General features: G+C 47.1%; 1 protein-coding gene across 6 annotated transcripts in view; it reads right to left on the minus strand.

Moving 5' to 3' along the window:
• Pld (Phospholipase D) overlaps window positions 1-24,873 on the minus strand; it is a 170,937-nt gene that overhangs the window by 74,920 nt on the left and 71,144 nt on the right. The window contains exon 1 of one of the 6 annotated variants that reach the window (XM_065439353.2): window positions 16,495-16,606. The exons of the other annotated variants lie outside the window; for them this stretch is intronic. The gene's annotated coding sequence lies outside the window, so the exon portion shown is untranslated. Of the gene's footprint in view, window positions 1-16,494; window positions 16,607-24,873 lie in introns of those variants that run through there. 6 annotated transcript variants of the gene reach the window in all.

The following is a 24,873-nucleotide window of genomic DNA, read 5'->3' on the forward strand; positions in this document are numbered from 1 at the left end:
ATATACATATATGTATATGTATATGTATGTATGTATGTATGTATGTATGTATGTGTGTGTGTGTGTGTGTGTGTGTGTGTGTGTGTGTGTGTGTGTGTGTGTGTGTGTGTGTGTGTGTGTGTACGTCAAGGCAGCTTCAGCTTACGCCGTTGCCTGCTGTTTCTAACGGTCGTCCAAATTGCCCGGCGAATCCTGGGAACAGAGCACGCCCTGGTTCGTCGCATATTTCAGTACATACCGCTAGTCCGACAGAGCAGTCGCCGCCCTCTCTGCTTGCCGCATTCGATGCCCTTTGTTCTGGGCCTCGAGTAATGAGGAAGCACTGTCGCTGTTGCCGAAAGCAACACTCGACGCGGAGCGCCAGCTGATACGATCAGCCGCGCGTTACAATAACATCCGAGCGGCGCAGCGGACAAGCCGACGAACCCAGCGCAGGCGAGCGGAGTGACTATATACATCACGTGGCTCGGATGCTTTTCCCAAGATACCTCCTGTTCCTTTATTAATGTGATTAGCATTCTTTGGAAACTTTCTCTAGTTTGCGGTTTGTATGTATGTATGTATGTATGTATGTATGTATGTATGTATGTATGTATGTATGTATGTATGTATGTATGTATGTATGTATGTATGTATGTATGTATGTATGTATGTATGTATGTATGTATGTATGTATGTATGTATGTATGTATGTATGTATGTATGTATGTATGTGTGTGTGTGTGTGTGTGTGTGTATGTATGTATATATGTACGTACGTACGTACGTACGTATGTATATATGTGCCAAACCTCTTTTACCCTAGCTGGGTGACCGAGTAGTCGGTGGTTAAATAGAGCATCACGCAGTGGTTGAGATGCAATACTGAGCATGCACTGCTCTCCAGTGAGCACGTTTCACGGCAACTTGGGCCAGCGGGTATCTGCTGATTTTCAATACACATCTTTGACGCCAACCTGGGTGATTCGGCATGTGGCACTGGGTATGCGCCACTCTTCAATGAACATGTTTCACGCCAGCTTGGGTTAACGGGTATGTCTTTTTCTTTTCTTTATTGAAATGAAAATAAAAGAAAGATACGTAGTCAGCTTATAATGGTAACGGCTACTTTTCGCATAGCGGAAACAACAATATAAAATATATGTGTAAGAAAATGAAAAGAAACCATGTCATATGGTCAGAAATCCACAGCACACAGTCCTACACACCCATGAACTGATCGCTGTGTATGTGTCACTGAGTAACATCGTATAAATACATCATTACCCATTACACACACATCATAAGACAGACTGAGAATCACCTTATGATGTCGTCACTCAACTCTAAATGATGGATGCGCCCCCAATTCTGATGACTAGGTTTCAAGACTGTCCCGTGACGCTCCCTGAGTATTTGCTTTGCTCCATGTAGATCGGCCAATGAGCACGTCACCTCAATTCGAATAAAGCCTCCAATGAGAGCGACATGCTCCTACATAAGACTTTGCTCGAATGTAATGATAAGCTATGTGCTATTCAGTTGCCGACGTGAAAGCGCCGGCAACAGCATAATCACGAATGTATAGAGTTTTCCTTATTGAAGACGAGAACTAGCAGAAACACACACAAAAAAATATTTTGGGCGCTCTGCGGTTGAACCAGTTACCACGAGATACCATTGCACCAGAGCTGCTGAGTTTTTTTTAGGAACGACTCGGGAACATGGATGAAAAGAAATGGGCGACCAGAGAGTACAAACATGTACGCCTCGAAAGCGTGGACAAGACACGAAAACTGGCAACCAAGCACAGGGTAAATGGAAGTGCAAGCAGACAACACAGAGTCACCAAAAAGCAAGTGAGAGAAACATAGACGGTAAATCGGATGCAGAAGACTGGAACAGAAACATTTCGTGAACGTTTACATATGCGGCAAGCAAAAAACCAGGAAAGAAAATTTGTACGAAAACAGTGCCTCGCTATTTGAGGCCTCAACTGGCTGCCTGAAGACACAAAAAAGAAACGAAAAAGAAATGCACCGGAGCAAGTTTTCGAAACAGGATGATGTATGCGTCTACTGCAGAAACAATCCCCAGTGGACTCCACACGTTGTAGCAGAATGCCAAGTCGTTCACCCACAACAACTGTAAAAAGAGCATCCACCTTCCCGAAACGTCAGGCGTCAACTAAAGCTGATGGCAGTGTAACTGATCAGCAGTCGAGGTAAGCAAGATACGTTTAGAGGATCAATACGAAAGAAATAACCGGGAAGAGATGGGCCGGGGTCGTTACAGGCATAGGTAACCTTACAAGATAAAATACAGACAGGAAAATGCTGGACTGAAATCGGTATAGTATAGACTTGATCCGCTCAAGAAGGCTAGGTGACAATTTGCAACCACTTTGTTTCAAAGTGGATGCCATTATAAATAATCGTGATAGGAGCAATGTAGACTAAGCTAGCTATGGACAGAGCAATAACGAACAGCAAGAATGAATAGAAAAAAAAACAATTACGATAATTCAAAAGACAGTGCCCTGCTGTTTGAAGGGTGCCCGTGAAGGCAAGCTATAGGATAATATTTTCAGATAAACACGTCTCTTCCACAGCGCTGGAAAACAGTATTGGAAAACAGCCAACGTTTCTCCTACTGCCCTCAAAATGTATGGCCTAGTCAAGCCTAATTATTCAATAGACAGCTAAGGAAACTGTGACCATCGTAAGTCGGATTCCAATTCTGACGAAGTCGGTAATGAGGATATCATTGCGAAAACAGCTTCATAGTTAAAAGCAGTGCGGACTACATTGCTTTGACAAGATAGCGACCGAGAAGAAGGTTTGGCATCTTGATGGAAAGTAGTCTGCTCACAGAAACACGTAGGCAGCCATTTACGCACTTAATGTAAGCTACGTCGAGCTTTTCATAGGTTCGCGCACACAAAGTATTAAAATACAGCGATAATACGTGCTTTTCTTAGCTCTTTCTTTTCGACGCGAGGTGGTGTCACGTCGCAGGGACGTCTTCCAGGCGGTTCCAGATGTATTACATTACTTGGGCTCGAAGCTGTCTTCTTGGTTGTCAAAGTAGACTGTCTCCAATGCTGGCCAGAATTGGAACACAAGCATAGATAAAAATGCTGTGCAGCCCAGGGACGTTGTAATAAAAGACGGCTGGAATATTGGTCACGCGTATGGATAACCAGCGGTGAAGCGAACTTCGTACAGTGAATATTACGGCATACAGGATAAATGTATCGGAAGACTGAAATGCACTACAATGTTTTAAAGAACGATAGTGACGGTATGTGTCATCGCCACATATGAAACAGGATATTCATATCATCATCACCTATTAAAGTGTAGTTGCATGCAGTGACCCTGTCCGAGGCCTTGGGCGTTCAAGTTAACAGAGAAGTAGTTCATAAACCTGCAGTCCATGAAGTGAAACATAGCTGGAGAAGGTGTGGAGAGAGGGGACATGCAGAATAAAAAAAGACTTACGTATTTAGGGCACCGTTCTATCAAGTTCGACAATTTTTATTTTATACAAATCGCTGTTTATATAGTTCAATGATGAATGCCGACAAAAGGTAAAGATAAAGATAAAGAGCTCAACCCCACCCCCCCCCCCCGCCCCGTTTTCAAAGCGAATGCTCACAATCAGGCACGTACCCAGGGGGGGCCCGGGGGGGACCGGGCCCCCCCCCCCCCCCGAAATCATGTGGCATACCCCCCCCCCCCTCACCACCCATGCGACCACTCCTCACACATTCCTAAAGCGCCACCAGATCAATAATGAGACTTGACAGCTGTTCATCGGTCAGCATTATGCTGCCTTTTTCACTCCTTTTAGACGGCGGTAGTTATCCGCACCTCTTGTAATGTGAAGGACAGGTTTCTTATAGATTCCGCACCCGCGCGATTAACTAGCGATGCGTTCAGTTGTCACCATCTATTCAACCATCACGCGCATAGCTGTTGCTTTTGTTCATTCAACCTTCTTTGTTTAGGCTGATCCTGGGACCAGGAGAGGGATGCGGCTGTTACTCAGCTGGTCTGTACTCTCATGGAACGAGTTGCGGCCGGAGAAAACGCCAATTGCGTTTAAGTTTTCCCTTTGATTCATTATTTTCTTGAGTTACGGCTCGCCGCGACGCTGGCAGATGCCCGGAACCATATACACGTGATATGGGTTAGATAAGGTGGGAAATAAAATAATGTGAAAGAGCGTCCATCATGAAACCCTGCAATAACCCTTAAACCCATAAGCAAGATGACTGTCGCCCGTTACCTCGTCTGTTTTTCCCTAACTGTATAGCACTTTTCGTGCAAAATTCGCAACTGGAAACAAAAATCGCAAGGAGTTGAGATATTAAGCGATAAACTAAGGGAGAGAGCCAAGGCAACCACCAAACTGCAAGCAAAAGCGAATAATAAAAAATTTAAGCGTTGTTTATGAGACTATTTATGGATCAACATCTTTTTATTGAAAAAGGAAGTAGAGAAAACGCCGCCGGAAGTGGAGAACAATTACTTGTTTTGAATGACGCTTCTACAGTTATCGGTCGAACCACCTCACGTAGCCACTTCTCTGCTGTGCTTATGTGGGTGTTTTTCTAACCTTTCGCGGTGAGCGCAGTACGTCTAGAATCGCAGAGTCCTGCACTCTACGCGGTTGTATGGGACGAAGACTCACTTTTTAAAGGATATTTCCAGAACCCGTGCTACATCTAGCTTAGGGCAGGCCGTCGGAAGCATATGTATTTCGATTCCTGCTCAGGCGTCACAAATTATGCCGCGAAACATTCCACCATGGACACTGTCCCCACTGGAAATCGTGCCATACATACCTGGGATCAGTGCGAAAAAGAAAATGCCTCAAGCAGCGACTTATAATATAGCTTTAGAATATATGCACAAAGAATACGCAGCCGCAACGCACATTTTCACAGATGGCTCTACAACTCCACACTGTTCATCATGCGGACTTTTTGTTCCCTCTACAGGACAACGATTCTCGTTTCGTCTTGAGCGAACGACATCATCTACCTCAGCGGAGCTATATGGCATTAAGGAGGCCCTTGTGTATATACTTCGACAGCAGCCGCCAAAGACATGGGTGATATTCACAGACTCAAAAGCAGCCCTACAAAGTATATGGAACAGGCACAAGCGTTGCAATAATCAACCAGCAGCATTTGACATTGCTTATCTTCACCACAGGGCTAAGATCGCTGGGCATTGCATAAAGTTCCAGTGGATACCTGGCCATGCCGGCATTTCGGGAAATGAAAGAGCGGACGAAGCTGCCAGAAATGGACTTCAATACCGCAAGTTCAGAAGAACATATTTTACAAAAGCCGACGCTTCAACCATGGCGAAAAAATATGCCTATCAAGAAAAAAACCGTATCTTGAATCTGCCGCTTCACCAAGATAACTTCCTACGTTACATTGACCCAGAAATGAGACCGAAAATTCCACGACAACTTCCTCGACACTTAGAGACATTGTACCATCGTCTTCGACTGAACGTGGCATATACGAACAATTGTCTGTACCGCATAGGACTTACCACTAACCCATACTGTGATAACTGTCGCAACTTAGAGACAATTGAGCACATATTACTAGAATGCCCCGCGTACCGCGACGAGAGACAATTTTTTGAGCACCAAATGGACATGATTCGCCACGAACCGTTAACATTACCGAGCATCTTAGGTCCAATGCCCGGCCCTTCAAAACAGCGACGGGTTTTGGATTTATTGTTCAAATACCTGACAGAAATTGGTCAAATAGGAAAACTTTAAAAATTGCATCCTTCCTATACAAAAGCCTAAATTCACCCGCCATGTCACGTGTAAAAATTAGTATCAGGTCCACTCGGACATTTCATATTTATTTTTATCCTTTTTTTTCTCCCACACTCTTCTGGAATCTTTTAATCCCATTCCCCATCCCTATGCAGAGTAGCATGCCAGCGGTTATATACGCGCCGGCAAAATTCTCTGTTCTTCTAATGAAGAGCCCTCGCTCTCTCTCTCTCTCTATGGGACTGGCGGCCGCACAGCGTTACGCAATTCGCGGAACTGTCAAAACTGATCAACAAGGCGAAAATAACTGATATTCGAAACTATAACATGAGAAGCACTGAAGAAGCCGTAAAAAATGAACGCAGCCTGAAATCAGTAAACAAGAAACCTGGCATAGGACAAACCATGATGTATGCACTAAAAGATAAAAAGGGGAATATCATCAGCAATCTCGAAGATATAGTAAAAGCAGCGGAAAAAATTCTAAGCTGACCTGTATACAGTACCAAGAGGAGTCACGATACCTCACTTAGAAACAGTAATGAACAGGATACAGAAACTGCTATTTGACAGAAACCACATTTGAAACCCACAGAAACCCGGAAACCCACATTTGACAGCTTCTCCAGAGTATAAACACCTGGCATTTCCCTGGCATAGCGAATCTTGTTACACAAAGATGCTTGAGGTCTGCCTCACCAAATTACGCTGCCGCATTCCCTCCCTAAATTTTAATTTATACAGGTCGGGTTTGGTTTCCTCTCCCCTTTGTTCTTTTTGTGAGAAAGTGGAGACGATACAGCACTTTCTTCTATCTTGCCACCGCTTTGCTGCGTTAAGAAAAAGATTGTTGGAGATACCTTTTCGAAGAATTGGCCTGCACTTGACAGAACGTGCAATTATTTTGTTTGGGGCGTCCACTTTGGGATTCAGCCACAGGGATGCATGCTTCGCTGTCCAAACATTCCTCACATAATCTGAACGAATGCCCTGCTAAATTCTATTTTTTATTACTTTTAAATTAATTATTCCTCATTCAACAGCAGCTTCCTGATTTTATTTTAGCCGGAAATTCAACTCTATTCAATGCTATTCGCATAGATATTAGAAAATTTATGCTCTATATTATTTTGAAATAATCCACCCATTTCTTGGCCAGTCCCACATCGTGGGTAGGAGCCACACGTGCCGCAGGCTACAACAACAACAACAACAAAGGAACAAGAGATCAGGATCGCCAGTCGGCCACTAGAGACTGTGAAGGAGCACGTTTACCTAGGACAATTAATCGCAGGCTACCCTGATCATGAGAAGGAAATTCACAGAAGATTAAAAATAGGTTGGATCGCATACGGCAGATATTGCCAGCTCCTGAGTGGAAGCTTACCATTATTATTGAAAAGTAAGGTGTGCAATTAGTGCATTTTGCCAGTGCTGAAATATGGAGCAGAGACTTGAGAGCAAGTTAAGGACCGCGCAAAGAGCGATCGAACGAAGATTGCTAGGCATAACGTTAAGAGAGAGAAAGAGCGGTTTGGATCAGAGAGCGAACGGGTATAGCCGATATGCTAATTGACATCAAGAGGAAAAAATGTAGCTGGGCAGGTCATGTAATGCGCCGGTTAGATAACCGTTGGACCATTATGGTTACAGAATTGTTACCAAGAAAAGGAAAAGGCAATCGAGGACGACAAAATACTAGACGGAGCGATGAAATTAGGAAATTCGCGGGCGCTAGTTCGAATCGGTTGGCGCAGGACAGGGGTAATTGGAGATCGCATTGCAGGGAGAGGCTTTCGTCCTGCAGTGGGCATAAAACAGGCTGATGATGATGATGATGGGATGATGATGATGATGATGATGAAGGTGGTGCCCCCTCCCCCCCCCCCCCGAAAAAAAAATCCTGGGTACGTGCCTGCTCACAATATACACCCATTCATCCATGCCGACGTCCACGTTTCCGGTGTTCGGGTATGAGAGAGACTAGAGAGTTTTAGCACGCCGTAAATGTATTGCCGTTTGCCGACTACCGGGCTCCCGGAAAGCTATAAAGCAGCAACAACGCTGCTAGCGACATCTGGCGACGCAGCGCTTAACCAGAAAGCACGCAAAGCTAACACCGCGATGACTTACATACGCGGTTCGGCTGTTGCTGTAGGGCGTTGGCAGCGAGATAATCATTAACGTGCAATACATTTATAGTTTTCCTTCGGCAAGAACAACGACTCGAAACAAACATTTTTTCAAGCGCATTGTAGTTAAAAGAAACGGCACAAGATGTCGCTACCAGCCTAGTTACACGGCCATCCACGGCTCCAATAACCGTTAATCCGCAAACGATAGGAAGTTTGCGGACAAACTAAAACTCCATTAACTTTGTCCGTAGAGGTATCAGACTTCGCAGAATACCGACTACTAACAACGATGCTAGTGACAGATTACGTTTAAACAGAGAGCAAACCAAGTTAATTAATAAACCCGTGACCAGCCATTTGCGGTAACCACAATGCATGCAACACAATACCAAATGTTTCATTTGGATCCGCAATACATATACTATTCTGACCCACCTAATCACATTGTTCAGGCAGTCGGTGGACTTCGCAAATAAGCGTTTCCATTCAACTCAGAGTGATTTGTATTACCAGCATTTCCTTCATGCGAACTGTAATGTTGAGTTACAGTGCGGTTTATTATTCTATTTAAGCGCTGGTGCAAAGCGTCGGTGGCGGCACAATCGTTGACACACTGCGTTTTTGTGATGTCACTCGACGAGAACACTCCTCAAACGCGTTGCAGTTGGATGAGGCATCGCAAGATGTCGCTACCAGCCTTTCCACTGCAATCCGCGACGGCGATAACCCAGTAATCCGTAAAGGTAAACAAGTTCAAGGGCAAACAAAAAGTATCTATCGACTACGTCTGCAGTACGTCTGATATACAGACAGGCTGAAACACACTCTGCTTAAACATCGTCAGTCAGTCAATCAGTGAGTCAGTCGGTCGGTCGGTCGGTCGGTCCGCGTCCAAAATGTCAATATCTTTTTACGCGATCCCAGCGTTGAGCGAGTCCAAACTATGTCTTTCGGAATTTCGGTTAATTCCAAGCACATCAGAACCGAAGAGCGTGGTTGGAATTATGCCCAGCACGCTTCGCTGATCTCGATATCTCAGACCAGGCCCGCCTACGAAGGAAAGCTCAGCCACGAACCGGGTGTACGTGTCTGCGGAGGGCTCGGAATGCGCTATTTTTTGCGCAATACGTATACGTTTGCCGAGGCCGATGCAAAATCGGTCGACACCGCACGCAAGGGGTGCGACTTCGAGCTCTCGCCTTCGTATCACCGCTTTCTTCGTATTAACACACACACACACACACACACACACACACACACACACACACACACACACACACACACACACACACACACACACACACACACACACACACGCGCACGCACGTCTGTGTGTGTGTGTGTTTGTGTGTCTACGAGTTTCTTGATGGGAACCTTTCGAAGTTAGCACCGTGCGTGCTCGCTCTCATGTCGGTCGTTGTTTTTTACCGCGTTACACTTAGCATCGCGGTGCAAAGACTGTGTCCTTCCAGGCAGCTTATACTTGCTTCGCGTGTCGGGAATTTCCACGCTCAAATGGAGAAATAGCCATGCCAATTTGGAGAGAGAAAACAAACTCCCGCGGCGCGCAAAGGGGCAAAAAATTCGACTCGGAAGCAAGAAACCTCGGTCACTTGTAAGCCCGTATTCAGGACATGGGCGAACGTTATTTATTACTATTTTTTTTTCCACCTTTGCGCAATTAGAGTAACTTTCGCACGAAACTGAGAATATCCGTTCGCTAAGAGGGAGCTTTTCGTTTCCAAATGATAAACTTAACACATCTTCCTCAGCCTGGAAGTTTTGTCCTGCTAGCAGAGCGGACGTAAGCCACATTATGTGGCGATGCAAGAACCACTCCCCTCTCCCTAACCTTTGTAGAGCTTTAAGTAGTAGGGAGCTGGTGAGAGGCTGCCAGGCGCAGCTACAACCCCGAACTTCAGGAAGCTCTCCTGAGGTGGGCTGAGGTGGTAGAGGAGGCCTACTGGGAGTAGGATAACCTCGCTCGCATTCTTCTCGCAGCCCCTTTCCCTTTAAGATGACGTAAATAAAGTTATTTATCTCTCTCTCTCTCCCTTTCTCTCTCTCTCGACTTTTCAGACTACGGCACGCCAAGCTATAGACTCACGGCACGCCACGGACGCGTAGACAGCCGCACACCCAGGTCCTTTAATTCCTTCGTTCATTGCGGAGGGGCGCCGTTATAACAAGCGTTCGGAGAAGACAACGTGCGGCACGTCGCCTGGCGTTTTTTGCCGTAGCCGCCGCTCTTCGCTAGCATCAAAAAGCTCCACGGAGCGCGTTTACTTTCATCCAGTCGTAAAAAAGTGGTGATGAGCATACGCGCGGAGAGTGTACTTTGTGCGCAAACGAAGTGGTCTCACAGTTGGTGAGTGCATGCGTGGTGGCGATTAATGGGAGTGAGGGGGAGTGCATCCCTTTGAAGGCACCGCGAAGCGAGTGTGTGCTCCCTCCCTCTCTCCCTCCCTCTCCCGAGAGCTGCGGGATGATAGTGCGAACCCTCCCAAAAGAACCACTTCTCTCTCCGACAGAAAAAAAAAAGAAAAAAAAAGTTCGTACGCTTTCTTGGTCGGCGCAGTAAATTCGCTCGGCGATATTGCTGTGGGCGCGCGACCTCCGCGTTCATGCCTCGTGCGATTTTCTGTTAACGCTTTTTTTTTACTACGTTTACTACTTCTTCTACACGTCCCTCCCCCACCCCATTTCTTTATTTTTCTTCCTTTTCTTTTTATTTTCTTAGAGCATAGCGCATTTGATGTGCAGACTGTGAGAAGGCGTGTTCTCCTCCGGTCTGCTGTCAGCACGTTTCCCTATACTACGCCTGTACTACCGTCGAGGATGGATTGGGAAAACAAACAGAAAAGTGAGCCGTCCCCGGAAGCGTCTGAATGACGCGTGACAACCAGCTGGCGTTGCCCGCCGTGGTCGCTCAGTGGCTATGGTGTTGGGCTGCTCAGCACGAGGTCGCGGGGTCGAATCCCGGCCGCGGCGGCCGCATTTCGATGGGGGCGAAAAACACCCGTGTACTTATATTTAGGTACACATTATAGAAACCCCGGTGGTCGAAGCTTCCGGTGTCCCCACTAAGGCGTGCCTCGTAATCAAAAAGTGGTTTTGGCACGGAAAACCCCATAATTTAATTTTTAACCAGCTAGCGTTGTTTCAAACGCTTATTAAGCAAAGAAAGGGGAAACCAGCGGCCTCCAGCGAGTGTTGTAGCGCGTTCCCGGCTGAGATAAGCTCCCGAAATGCGCAGAGTTAACGTTCGAGGCCGCAGCCTATATACTGTGGCAGAGTGCTTGTCACAGTATCTGCAGATCGCTGGAAAGGGACGTAGTTGTCGGGGTCGGGTCGTGGAAGGCGAAGTGCGTTGCACTCGCGTTTTCAGAAACAGAGCGCCAGCGCTCACGCGTCATGAACAGTGAAGCCATAAGACGAGGCACGTGAACTCAAGAAAAAAGGCTTCGCGATTTCACGTACCAAAACCACGAGGCAGGCCGTAGTTTTGGCCTCCGGATTGATTCTGACTACCTGGGGCTCTTTAACGCGCGCCTAAACATGTTCACTACTAAAGCATACGAGCGCTATTGCATTCCCCCCCCCCCCCCCATCGAAAGGTGGCCGCCGCGACCGGCACCGAACCCTCAACCTCGAGCTCTGCAGATCATGCGGTCATGGCCCCTGATGAGCCAACAAGGCTGCTCACGTGAGCTTTCTTGAAGGACCTTATTACCCAAGTCGGTGTTCAAGCGTTCCTAGTGCAAGAGCTCTGTTAAAGGGACACAAAAGGGAAATATTAAGTTGAGCTAGATTGAAAGATTAGGCTCTTGTGGTAACGAGTTCACCATTCTTAGCGAGAACAGATTATTTCTAAGCGAGAAAACGAACATCGGCTACTTTTTAAATGCGTAGGCATTTCTGTTCTGTTCTGTCTGTCCGTCCGTCCGTCACGTGATACGATCTCTTTCAAGATAGATGGCCTGCAGCAGCGAGCAAATTCACCTTCGGGCTGCCACTCGCTTAACCCTTTCGCTGTCACGTACGTACCGGTACGTCATCGCGCTTCCCCCCCAAAAGTGTCACTGACGTACCGGTACGTTCTCTATCGTGCGTTCAAAATTTCGCGCCAGAGCGCAAAGCTGGCGCTTCTGGATTGGCCACGCAATCTGTTGACTCTTTCTACAAGTTCGTATATTCGCCCCGACCTGTGTTACTCCATGTATTGAAGAGTACGGCGCGACGGCCACTCCCCACTTTCTCTTTGCTGAGTGGCACGGTGGCTCCGTGTTCGCTGTATCATGCGTCGCGCGCGTGTGGTTATGGGTTCAAGGTTGCTCTGCCGTCGCCGCTGGTTTGAAGGTTTTTATTTTTCTTCTGTTGGTGTGCCTGCTACGGCGCGTCAAGTTCAGGCGCACGTGCCGTTGCCTCTGCGAAAAGAGCGATTCGTTGCTGCTTTCGCTCTCTCGCCGCACCCTCGCTTTCGACTTGCAGCAGTAAACGTAAAGCCCTTCGAACTTTGTTTAGCATTTTTCCATCTCTCTATGTCATCTTGATCACGCAACGTCCCATTTATCTCCGTTGTGCGGGCGACTGAAAGCGCATCCTCCCTGCGCGCGGTTACTTTCGGATGGCTCAGCGCGCGGGACCTTCGTCTGCTCATTGGAGCGGTGGCTCAATTCCGATTCAGAATACGAGCCGAGCTCGGATTCGGACTCGGACAAGTCGCATGCGAGGAAGAGGGTTCCGCATCGTCGGATTCGGATGTTGAAGGGATTTTATAGTCAGGCTGATGATGATGATGATGTTTACTAACAACAGCTGCAGAACACTGAAATGCGTATATTACATTGACTATGTTATTTGTATACCAATCATAATCAAAAATAAATTGCTATGTTCATTCCCTGTTATGCTCGTTCCCTGAAACCAAGCCGACACTGGGGGTGCGTCACGGTCAGAAAGGCCCGACAGCGAAAGGGTTAAACAGGGGATCGTGAAAGTGCCCCCAATGTACGGGACACGGACATTCTTTTCTTTTTTGTTTTTCATTTCGCCCCCTTCGAAATGCGGCAGCCGCAGGCGGGATTCGATCCCGTGACCTCGTACTCACCGGCGCCACCTCACAGCTGCTAAGCCATCGCGGCGGGTAAGTGCGAGTCGTGTTCGTTGGTGGCAATTGAGTCCTGTACTAAAACAAGACTTTAGCTTCTTACTGCCGGATTCGTCCGGCTTTTATCGAATTTATTTTCGGCCTTCAACACTTAGAGGAAGCCTTAGCAAGGGTGCTCCTATCTAAATACATGTAGAAAGAGAATTCGTTTTTCTCGGCAACCACTGCACCAAATTTGACGGGCTTTGTTGCATTTAAAGGAAAATCTTAAAGACTATTGAATGTTAGTTAGCAATGGTCGATTGAGGTTGTCAATGTTTTATTAAATATTGGCGAAAATCAATAATTTTAAGAAAACGAAACTATCCAGTTTACAACTCCGTGACTCAGCAAGGAAAATGATATCCCAATTATGTGAACTGCATCTAATAGTACATTATAAAGCGGACAAAATTGATACATTACATATGAATTAGAACTTGAGACTACTTGAGATTACATATGAATGTAACAAATTCAGTAACACGGAAATACAGCTTTTGGAGAACCCTTGTACACAATGTAACGAGTTCACGTAAGATATGAATTGACATATAAATTAGTCCGCCTTGAATGATCTAATGGATGCCGTTTACAGAACCGCGATTTCTGTTTTTGATGCAGAGCTATTAATTTATAAACGTCGTGCGTCTATTTTCTTTCGAACTTACAAATTATTTAAAGTTCTTCTACCGAAATTCAGGCCCTAAGTCAAAATTCCGCTTCCAACAATCACTAGAATCTAACTTTATCTCTCAAATGCAACACATTTCATTCAAATCAGACCAGGGGTTATGGCAGGAATGCGTTTTTCTTTTGCGTTTTACGTGTATTTGAATAGGCCGCACGGGAGTTCGGCCCCAGCTATATAGCTGCCTCTTAGAGGCTTCACGCTAACCTCGAGGAAAATAAGGCGACGTGCATTACCATTCAGTAAACACGAGTAAGAACAAAAAATAAACCGAACGCAAGAAAAAGAAGGCTCTCGACAAATCGCTCTGGGGTGCCCTATTAGTGCGACATTTCATCCCATCATCGTCGGCTCAGATCATCTCCCCTCGTCCCCCCCCGCGGTACGCATCGGATGAAATTGATCGAGAATGGCACGACAGTATAGCAGACGCGTTCAATTAGCGTCATTGCACGCAGAAAAATTGTGAGAAGGCTTCCGAAACTTGGGGAGCTCGCGACGCTCCAGGCTGCAAAGGCGCACGGAAGCGTACGCCAGCTCTCGCGTGATAACAGCAGCGAGAGAGCGGCCCCAAGAAACTTCCGGCAACGGGCCTTACCAGTCCGCTGCGCCGGAACACAAAGCGCAGTTTCATATTCTTCCGCTGTGCGAAAAGTCTATTTTGAAAGCGTTGAGATAAAAGACACACGCATTAGACGTTAAAACCAATACGCAAAATATCTCGTATAATTATACGGCAACCTCCACTTGTAAAATTGGCGTTATGTACAGAGGGAAAGCGTTGAAAATGTCTAGGCTTAGATTTTAACGCAGTCCTGCTACTCGGAGTAACCGCCGATGCTTCTCTTGATCGCTAGATTCAGCGGGGCTGTACGTTTCGTTCATACCACAGTTGTAAGCGTGCCTACGGGTCAATAAATTTCCTTGTCGGCTACGTCGGTGAGCAAACCCGGAAGCCGTACGGGTCCTTAGACCCGTATGTCGAGCGGCCGTTGCAGCCGATGACGGCAGCCGCTGGCACGATCGCACTCTCCAGTATAGACCTCCGCAGCCGTGGTAACATCGGTATGCGTGGTGGCTGAGAGGTACAATCGTCGAGTGCCAATCCATTGGTTCGCATGTAGTTCGAACCCTCGCAGCACAATGAGAATTTACCTTTCTTTCTCATGTGTTCCCGTAAAGGATTTACGGCAGTGAGGTGGGAAGATGGACGAGTTGCAAAAGGATTCGTACTTATTATTGAGCGGCGCGAAAAGCGGAATACACAGCGTTAGAAGCACACAGGACGGGGATTTCTGGATTCCAGCGACGGCACCAAAAGACGTCAAAACGACCAGGGCAGCGAGCCCGTAGCAGCTAGCTATATATATATATATATATATATATATATATATATATATATATATATACATATATGTAAAGCAAGGGCTGGTATGTCTTTAACGGAGAGTTGCTCTGAGACGCGTGATGCGTTGCTCACTAGTAGTTTTTTTCCTTTAGTCTTTATTCTTCGTTGTTCCCGTGGCTGTTACTCAAGCTAACGGAAGCACTGTAATACCATAGTCATTGGACGTTAACGCCCGTGCTTTCTAACCATAACAACTAATGCGCGGTGCACTGCTGTCGAACTGCATTGCCGTATAGAGGGCGCGCCCACGTGTTTGTTGATCTGGCGCCACTGGGCGAAAATTTTGAGAAGCTGTCCACACAGCAGTTCAAGATTGGAGCGCCGACAAAATAACAAAAAAAAACTGTCAAATTGTCCAATAATGATTTTTCTTTCTTTTTTTTGGCCCAAGGGCCAGTGTTGGAACACTCTATAATATTTGTTGCATTTAAAAAAAATAGTAATTTTGAAGCTTTACACGAAAAACCAAGATAGGGTAACGAAGTGCTCCATAGCGGTGAACTCCCGATTAATTCTGGCCCACCTGCGCTTCTGTAAAGTGCGTATATATCCAAGTGCACGAGCGTTTTTTGCATACTCAGATTTACCCAGAGATTACTTTAGAGACAAGCGACTAGCAAAACCGCGGCGCTGAACTAGAAAGTATCGCTCTTTATGTACCGGAAATACGTATTGCGAAAGCAACAATAAGTAGAAATTAAATGGAACCCGGCCTACGCCACCAATCAAAGTTGGCACGTGCATATTTCGTACGCTCGTGTTGTATGAACATGCGAGCATGCATAACGTTCTCTCTCTCTCTCTCTCTCTCTCTCTCTCTCACACACACACACACACACACACACACACACACACACACACACACACACACACACACACACACACGCACGCACGCACGCACGCACACACACACACACACACACACACACACACACACACACACACACACACACACACACACACACACACACACACACACACACACACACACACACACACACACACGCACCGCCGTCGTTGCTCAGTGGCTATGGTGTTTGGCTGCTGAGGACGAGGTCGCGGGATCGAATCCCGGCCACGGCGGCCGCATTTCGATGGGGGCGAAATGCGAAAACACCCGTGTGCTTAGACTTAGGTACACATTAAAAAACCGCAGGTGGTCGAAATTTTCCGAGTCCTCCACCACGGCGCGCCTCGTAATCAGAAAGTGGTTTCGGCACGTAAAACCCCATAATCTAATTAATTTTAACGCACACACAAAAGACTCTAAAATCGTGTAGCCCGGCTTCCTTTTTCAAAACAAATTCGTACTCACGTTGTCTCTCCGGACCCGAAAGTCCGTACAGGCGACACAACCTCCGGCGAGCTACAACGAAGAAACCGCCAAGCTGCAGTACAGCTAGAGCTGTGCCCAGACGCACCGGAAGCGGAACTGGCTTCCTTTAAATGACAAGCAGGCGCCTGTGCGCGGCCGGAAATGCGCAGGGGGGGACGCCCGACAGATACGACAAGGAAGGACAATTGGACCGCGCCTGCGATGACGCGCATATTTTGCAGGTGCCAATGCGGAGTTAACGATCATGCTCTCTGTGGAAGAACGTCAGCAACCTGACGCGGCTGTCTCCGCGTGAACCATCGGCGACGTAGAGCGTCTGGGCTGATCACGCGCGTCCTCGTTAATCTGGTCGACTCAGATTGATCATCTCAAAGACACGTAAAAAAAAAGAAACGCAGAAATGATCTTATGAGAACTATACAGCCGGACCGATTTGAATTAAATTTATTGCGTTTGTGGCAGAATTCAAGTTACTTTTGAAAGCGAAAAAAAAATTAATTTGCGGGTCTGCAATTTTATAGAAAAAAATCCGAAATGCAATACGTTTAGAAAAAAAAATTGAAGAGCAATGTTCACAAATGCGGAACTACATGGTATAATTTGTAAAGTGTACCTGTTAGACCATCTAAAGCCGACAAATTTCATAAATTGGGGACAGGTTACGTTACATTGTTAGTGTTTACTAGGGGTTTCTCTCTGTTTCTTTTGCAAAAGTTCTTTTTGCAAGTGCGAAGTTGTAAACTTGATACTTGCGTTTTACTAAATTTTGCGTTCTCTACCATTTTCTTTGTGTGTGTGTGTGTGTGTGTGTGTGTGTGTGTGTGTGTGTGTGTGTGTGTGTGTGTGTGTGTGTGTGTGTGTGTGTGTGTGTGTGTGTGTGTGTGTGTGTGTGTGTGTGTGTGTGTGTGTGTGTGTGTGTGTGTGTGTGTGTGTGTGTAAAAAAAGGGTCTAGACGAAAATTCGCTTCCTAGGGTCATTAGGTTTTCATTTTTTTCACCTTAAATGAAACAGACCTCGTTAACATCAGTGCAGCGTTGTTGCCGAGTAAATGGATTTATCCGTTGGCATGTAGCTAGATCGCATATCCAGAGTTTAAGCTCGGGGTGCAAACACCAGTTCATCATCATCATCATCATCATCATAATCATCATCATCATCAGCTTAGTTACGCCCACTGCAGGGCAAAGGCCTCTCCCATACTTCTCCAACTACCCCTGACGTAACTGACGTAACTGACCTAACTGGGAAAACACCAGTTACGTCAGTTCAAGTACGTGGGACGCGCCGGAAGGCTCTCATTTAACAAGTGCGAAATCAGTTCGTGCGAAGTTTGTTGCAGATTAATATGCAGTAGACAAATATAATGATGAATAACAGGGCAAAGGAGCAAGAGTTCAGGATCGCCGGTCAGCCTCTAGAGTGTGTGAAGGAGTACGTTTATCTAGGTCAATTACTCACAGGGAACCCTGATCATGAGAAGAAAATCAAATGAATAAAAATAGGTTGGATCGCATACGGCAGACATTGTCAGTTCCTGGCCGGAAGCTTACCATTATCATCGAAAAGGAAGGCGTATAATCAGTGCGTTTTACCGGTGTTGACATATGGGGCAGAGACTTGGAGACTGACAAAGAAGCTTGAGAACAAGGACCGGACAAAGAGCGACGGAACGAAGAATGCTAGGAATTACCTTGAGAGACAGAAAGAGGGCGGTTTGGATTAGAGAGCAAACGGGTATAGCCGATATTCTAATCGACATTAAGAGAAAAAAAATGGCGCTGGGCAGGCCATGTAATGCGTAGGGTAGATAACCGTTGGACCATTAGGGCTGCGGAATGGGTACCAAGAGAAGGGAAGCGCAGTAGAGGAAGGCAGAAGACTAGGTGGTGCGATGAAATTAGGAAATTCGCGGGTGCTAGTTGAAATCGGTTGGCGCAGGACGGGGGTAATTGGGGATCGCAGGGAGAGGCCTTCGTCCTGCAGTGGACATAAAATAGGCTGATGATGATGTCGATGATGATGATGAACCGTCGCCTAATTAGGAACAGTTTCCCGAATTGTGATATAGTTTCTTATTCCCGAGCTGGAAATGTTAACTTCGCACTTTAGGTTGTATTTAAAGTTCTGAATGACCTTCAAGAATGTATCTAAAAACGTTACTCGCCAACATTTAAGAAAAAAAAGCATTCTGCAGATCCAAGCCAAATGTAGGAATCAGAAGCGAAGCTTTGGTGAAGCGGTTATATGATTACTTTGCAGCGGATTACATTCTGCACGGCCAAGACGCGACAACGCCACCTCGTTCGTCTCCGGGATTGTCTCCGGCCAATCCCAAGACCATTGTTTCCGGGATTGGCTCCCTTTGCTATATGACGCGGTAACCAGGGTCAGCCCGCCGACTATAGAGCGGGCCGATTCTTGAGACAGTGACCGAAGATTCGGACAAGACGTCGCCGAAATATCGAGAAAAAAAGAGGTTTTTTTACCCCTCTCTATCTCTCTTCGGAGTTAGTCCAACAGAAGGTTGCACTTTGCACTTGGTGAAAGACCAACCACGAAGACGCGCGAAACCCCCCAAACCAGAGAAAGGGTAGGCGTAGAAAGGTTCGGCTTTACTGGAGAAATCGTCCTATTAATGACGCATATTTCGTGGCAATGAAGATATTTAGTACCGCTTGTTCTATCACTGCGTAATTCTGAATAAGAATTCAGTGCCATTCCACTCCGTGAAGGTGGATGACCAACGAAGCTGTGTATGTGGGCTCCTTAATGGCGAACTGTCCGTTGGCGTGCGTCAAACGCCGTATGCACATAAACGGAAGGCGAGACACGGCTAGTCGTTCCTCCCCGATGTCGAGCCTCGGGAGATGATGAAGCACCGGGGGCTGCTTCACATACCCATGTATTGTTGCAAAACGCGGCACGACACATTTTACTATTATTATTATTATTATTATTATTATTATTATTATTATTATTATTATTTGTTTTGAACACATATACACAGGTAACAGGAAAGGGAAAGCGAGGAGCAGGCTGGCAACTGCCACCGGAAGGGGCACAACGCCTGCCTACTCTTCTGAAGGGAGGTGACAGCAACACAGAAATGGAAGATAGGATGGAGGGGAGGAAAAAGGAAAGAGGAAAGGAGAGCAACAGGACAAATCTAAAGACCAAAGTAGAACCTTGCAGCCGGAATTAAAGTGACGCCGCGTCGCACCCGGCACGTAAACAGACACGCACCTCACCGAATTCCGAAGGCACACACTGCCTCACCGTAGCCAAGGCGATCGTGCGTTGGCTGACGTCATCCGGAGACCACTCAGCGCATCCTAATACGTAGAATGCGAAAGGATTCACCCAGTGACACCCGTAGGTAACGTGCACCTTCCAGCAGCGCTTGGACTTCAAGTGGACGGAAGCTTCAACCGGTCAGCAGTCGAGATGAGCAAGTGAAATTTTAGGAAGGAACGAAGGAAAAAGTGGAGGAGGAAAGGCAAGGAGGTTAACCAGTTTAGCTTAACCGGTTTGCTACCCTACACATGGGAGAGGGACGGGGGCGATGAGAGATGGGGAAGAGAGAGAGAGAGCACATAGCACAGCACACACACATCGCCCGTTAGAGTCCATCAATCTGGCATGGTACGTGATACCACTGTCACAGCCGCTTGTCCAATCCCGTCTCTTTAAAGGGCCCCTGAAACGGTTCGGACAAATTTTGTAGGCGCATAGGGTACAGCTTAAGTAGAACATTCGCACCACAATTTAAGTGAAGCGTTACGTATTAATGGAGTTACAAGCGATCAGAAGTTACCCTCCTCCCTAGCCATGCCTTTCCTCCTCAACTCGCTCGCCGAGCGAGCGGCGCTAAGCTCCGCCTTCAGTGGTCCTGCGTCACGATGCGACATCACATCGTCCACTTCCGCTTATTGGAGCACGCCTCCTCCCGCGCGAGACCTCTCCACTGGCCGCTTGGCCGTCGACCGAGAGCCATCGAAGCAGCGTGCGTTGCGAGCATTCTGTCGTAGCGCCGAAGGTGGCCGGTATTCCGGTAACCACAGGCAAGCTGGTCATTTCGGCAAATGACTGGAGGCATAAACTCAAGCTGATGAAGGAACTTCAGAGTAGACGTACGTGAGCAGCCTGATCGGTCTGCACTGTCCAGACACTTGTTGGCGCAGCGCTTAACCAGTCAAACGAAGCGCTAATATTGCTTTAACCAAGTGTAAAACATTTTAAACATTTATAAGAACAACGTGTTGATGATTACACTCCTGCGAAAAATACACACCAGCAGCAAAGAAGAATGCACTTCGTTGCTGCTACTGTGTATGGTTGAGCTCGGTGCCACCAGGTGGCTGCACCGTGCAGACCATTCACATTTACCTTTCTGCTCATCTCATGGCTCATCCCGGCGCAGTCGAGCGGCCAGACCCTGTCCCCTTGCGCTTGTGTTTGCCCTAATACCGGACTTGCGAAACGCAATTGCGTTAGTAATCTTCCGCTGTAAAGTAACGGCCACAAACGCGCAAATCCTGGCGCCTATCGGATAGCCGCAGTCCGATGCGCAGCAGCCAGTTCGCTCGTATGCTGCCTTGCAGAGAGACACGATTTCGCAACTTCACATCTTTCCAGTCGCTACGTCTGCAGCCCACAACGCAACAAGGGTGATTCATCGTGCTCACGAAAAGACTGATCGACACTGACGACGGAGCTCTCGTCAAAGACTGCGCGCGTTGTAACACAAGCAGACGACACTTGCTGTGTGCCGGAAGTGCTCAAGTGTACTAAAAAACTATTCTTGTGTATTCTCTTTAAGTTATTTTCATTTTACAAAAACAAAGTAACTAACATTCCAACTATTACGAGCATCATTTGTTCACCATAAAGTTGGAAAAATTATCGACCACGCGCCCTGGTCAGCCAATCAGATAGCTCGCCCATGTGACGTCATATGGGTTATTTGCATCATATGGGTAGGGGCGGCTTAAAATTCCGCCGAGCAGTGCGCTGCGATCGACAGCGATGTGCATTTTTAAAACCTTATAATAAATTACACGCTTTACGTAGAGCACTTAGATGTGTCAATTAATGATCAGAAAGACCTACTCTAACGACTTACTACGTTTGTAGAAAATCGCCAAAATCGTTTCAGGGTCCCTTTAAAAAACCGAAGTAGTCACTTCGTCGCCCTCAACTACGATGTCTTCTGTCGGCGGCATGTGAAAATCGTGTCGAGGGACAATGGTCTAGCGTCGAGGTGCGCTAGAACGGATGCCAGGGACTGTCGCTGAACATTACATTCAGGACAGTCGCACAGAATGTGTTCCAGCGTCTCCTCGCAAAGGCAGGCATTGCAGAGAGCGTTTTCGGCCATTCCAATGCGAAATGAGTACGATTTCGTGAAAGCCACCCCTAGCCATAAGCGATAAAGCAGAGTCGCCTCTCTTCGGCGGAGTCCAGTAGAGATGCACATAGAGATGCACCAGAGTATTGATGGAAAAAAGCAGGGAGGAGATTGACAGGGCCGAATCCGTTACACGCATGGCATAGGTAGCGGTAGAAGACCGACAAAGAAGTTATCACGAAGTAATAAAATTATTAGATGTATGCAAAAATGCTAGAATAAAAAATACGTATAGGATACTTGATTAAATCAAGCAGTCTAGGTGAGTATATGTCCCTGCCCCGTTTAAAAGGAAATGCCAATAAATCGCAGTCATCATAAATCATCACCTAACTGCAACTTGAACCTGTCCTACCTGGGTTTGAATTGACGCTACAGCGTAAGTGACCTGTTACGTCTCAACTCACAAAAGCGTTAATTAGACATTTTCCCCGAAGTAATAATAATAATAATAATAATAATAATAATAATAATCTTTATTTCACTCATGAAGTGGGGGAGTGCGGGAAAAAAAGCTGACAAGTCAGCTTGACTAGTTCCCAGCTCCCCGGAGTACAAAATAGAAGAAACAGAAACACTTTTTCGCATGGCAACATAAAAACCACAAACAAATAATAAATACTAATGCAGCAATAACTTGTCGATAACAGTGATAATAGTTAACTATAGAAATAAAAAGTTTGTTAACTGCGTGATAGACCAATCTTAAAGAAAACGCACAGACACGAAAAACTGCAAGTAAAAAGCGCTACACAATGAAGAAAAAAACGAAAAATAAAACGGCCCAATTAGACATCCACCTCTCCATCAGCGCCTATACAGACGCCAACGCAGCGCGGACACCGACTGTTAACGAGTCCACAAAAGGCCAATTGCCCCATCACTACCTGACAGCCCGAACTAATGATGAGGGGAGGGCAACATCAAATGATGCCGAACAACGACGGCGATCTTGGATTCTCAGGTTGCTATCCTGCCGCATATCCCATACCACCGGGCTCCGGAGGAGCGTTGCGATAGCCTGGGCGTGGTATCGCAACGGATTCGACGATTGTGATTTGCTGTTAGAAGGTCTTAGGGCAGGTAGTGACTGCGGATCCGGATCATGAGACGGAAATAATCAGAAGAATAAGATTGGGCTGGGGTGCGTTTGGCAGGCATTCTCAGATCATGAACAGCAGGTTGCCATTATCCCTCAAGAGAAAAGTCTATAACAGCTGTGTCTTACCAGTACTCACCTACGGGGCAGAAACCTGGAGACTTACGAAAAGGGTTCTACTCAAATTGAGGACGACGCAACGAGCTATGGAAAGACGAATGATAGGTGTAACGTTAAGGGATAAGAAAAGAGCAGATTGGGTGAGGGAACAAACGCGAGTTAATGACATCTTAGTTGAAATCAAGAAAAAGAAATGGGCATGGGCAGGACATGTAATGAGGAGGGAAGATAACCGATGGTCATTAAGGGTTACGGACTGGATTCCAAGGGAAGGGAAGCGCAGCAGGGGACGGCAGAAAGTTAGGTGGGCGGATGAGATTAAGAAGTTTGCAGGGACGGCATGGCCACAATTAGTACATGACCGGGGTTGTTGGAGAAATATGGGAGAGGCCTTTGCCCTGCAGTGGGCGTAACCAGGTTGATGATGATGATGATGATGTTAGAAAGTCTCCAGACTTTCTAATCGACTCGCCTAGGCAAGAGGGCGGTATTAAAAATTGGAGACTTCTCGTGCAGTAGGACAGAGGGTCCTGATGCGAACTCGGACGTTTAACTTGCTCCTGCACGGAGTGGGCTTCCTGTTGAGCCTGCATGGCGTGCGCGGGCAGAGCGACGAAGTTTGTGACGGCATCAGAAAGGTTGACGCCGATCGCCGATCTGGCCTGGCCAGATTATTGGTTGGGGGGGGGGGGGGGGGGCTGATATTTTCGTCCGGCGAATTAAAGTCGCCACCGGAATGAGCCAGTCCGAGTGCAGAATCCTTGGGTCTAATTAAACTGTAGTAATACGAAACGAATACGTAAATAAGGAGCCCAACCTACGCGCCCCGCCGTTCATCCGGATTCCTTTACGAGAATCACCCGCCGTGGTTGCTCAGTCGCTATCGTGTTAGGCTGCTGAGCACGAGGTCGCGGGATCGAATCCCGGCCACGGAGGTCGCATTTCGATGGGGGCGAAATGAGAAAACACCCGTGTACTTAGTATTAGGTGCACGTACGTATTCGTTTGGTATTACTACATCTTAATTAGACCCAAAGATTCTGCACTCGGATTGGCTCATTTCGGTGGCGACATTAAGTCGCCGGACTAAAATATCAAGCCCCCCCCCCCCCCCGATAATCTGGACCCAGGCGGTCGAAATTTCTGGAGTCCTCCACTACGACGTGCCTCATAATCAGAAGGTGGTTTTGGCACGTAAAACCCCATAATTTTATTTACGAGAATCGGCGGCGCGTCCCGGCACGGTGATGAGAGAGAGAGAGAGAGAGAGAGAGAGGCAAAGGAAAAACAGGGAGGTTAACCGGAGATGAACTCCGGTTGGCTACCCTGTACTGGGGGAGGGGCAAGGGGATGCGATAGGTGGGAGAGAAGGATGAAAAAAATGAGAAACAACCTAAACACACACGCACGTACACGCGAACTGTTTCTGTGGGCACTGTCACGCAGCCCGCAAAGGCGTTCCTAGTGTTACGCAGTGTCACCGTACAATCCTACGTCACACAGTACGGCGATGAGGACAGGAACTGCGCCAATGTGCCATCGAAAACTTGCGCGAAGTGCGAAGCCTCCAGCGCGAGACAATGGCCGACTTGATATTTGTCACACTTCCCGCTAATAAAGCTGCCCCCCGCACGTCATTAGTAAACTGCCGCGACGCAGCTAATTAGCGCTGCAGCGTCAGCGCGTCGTCCCCGCACAGCAGCCGGCGAATCCGCGCGTCAGGCGCACTGCA

This window comes from Dermacentor albipictus, chromosome 10 (genome assembly GCF_038994185.2).
Source record: "Dermacentor albipictus isolate Rhodes 1998 colony chromosome 10, USDA_Dalb.pri_finalv2, whole genome shotgun sequence".
NCBI lineage: Eukaryota > Metazoa > Arthropoda > Arachnida > Ixodida > Ixodidae > Dermacentor > Dermacentor albipictus.